The sequence below is a fragment of the Oncorhynchus clarkii genome, chromosome 26 (assembly GCF_045791955.1).
Source record: "Oncorhynchus clarkii lewisi isolate Uvic-CL-2024 chromosome 26, UVic_Ocla_1.0, whole genome shotgun sequence".
Lineage (NCBI taxonomy): Eukaryota > Metazoa > Chordata > Actinopteri > Salmoniformes > Salmonidae > Oncorhynchus > Oncorhynchus clarkii.
In genome coordinates, this window is record NC_092172.1 from 44,200,827 (window position 1) to 44,201,573 (window position 747).

The window sequence follows — 747 nt, forward strand, 5'->3', positions numbered from 1 at the left end:
ACCATGCGTGTGAAGGAAGGTATCGCTGCTATATGCTCGCTTCTGTAGTGTACTTATGGTCTCCCGTTTTCCAAGACCCCCGATGAGGAAAATAAATAAAACATATTATACGATAAAGATATGAAAGCCTTCTCTTTTCATATTTTAACCGCCGTGTAGTGTATTCTAGGTTCCACGGTCGTGTCTGTACGCTTGTAACGTTACCGGACTCCAAGTTCTCGGTGGTCGGACTCGTCGTAGCAAGAAGGACTAGGGCCCTGGCACTTGAAGGGAAAACGAACAGAACAGAAGTTGGTACCAAGCATCAAGTCCCTCCTACTGGCAAGGCAGGGCAGGGTCATGTCTGACACCTGGGAATACCACCGGAGATTAACATCCATGAACACAAACCTGAGAGTATTCAGACCCCTTCCCCTTTTCCACATTTTGTTACAGCCTTATTCTAAAACGGATTAAATAAAACGTTTTCCTCATCAATCTACTCACAATAAGCCATAATAACAAAGCAAAACGTTTTTTGAAAATGTACTAAAAATAAATAAAAAACGGAAATACCTTATTTGCATAAGTATTCAGACCCTTTGCTATGAGACTCCAAATTGAGCTCCGGTGCATCCTGTTTCCATCGATCATCCTTAACGTTTCTACAACTTGATTGGAGTCCACCTGTGGTAAATTCAATTGATTGGACATGATTTGGAAAGGCACAAACCTATTTATATAAGGTTCATGTAAGAGCAAAAATCA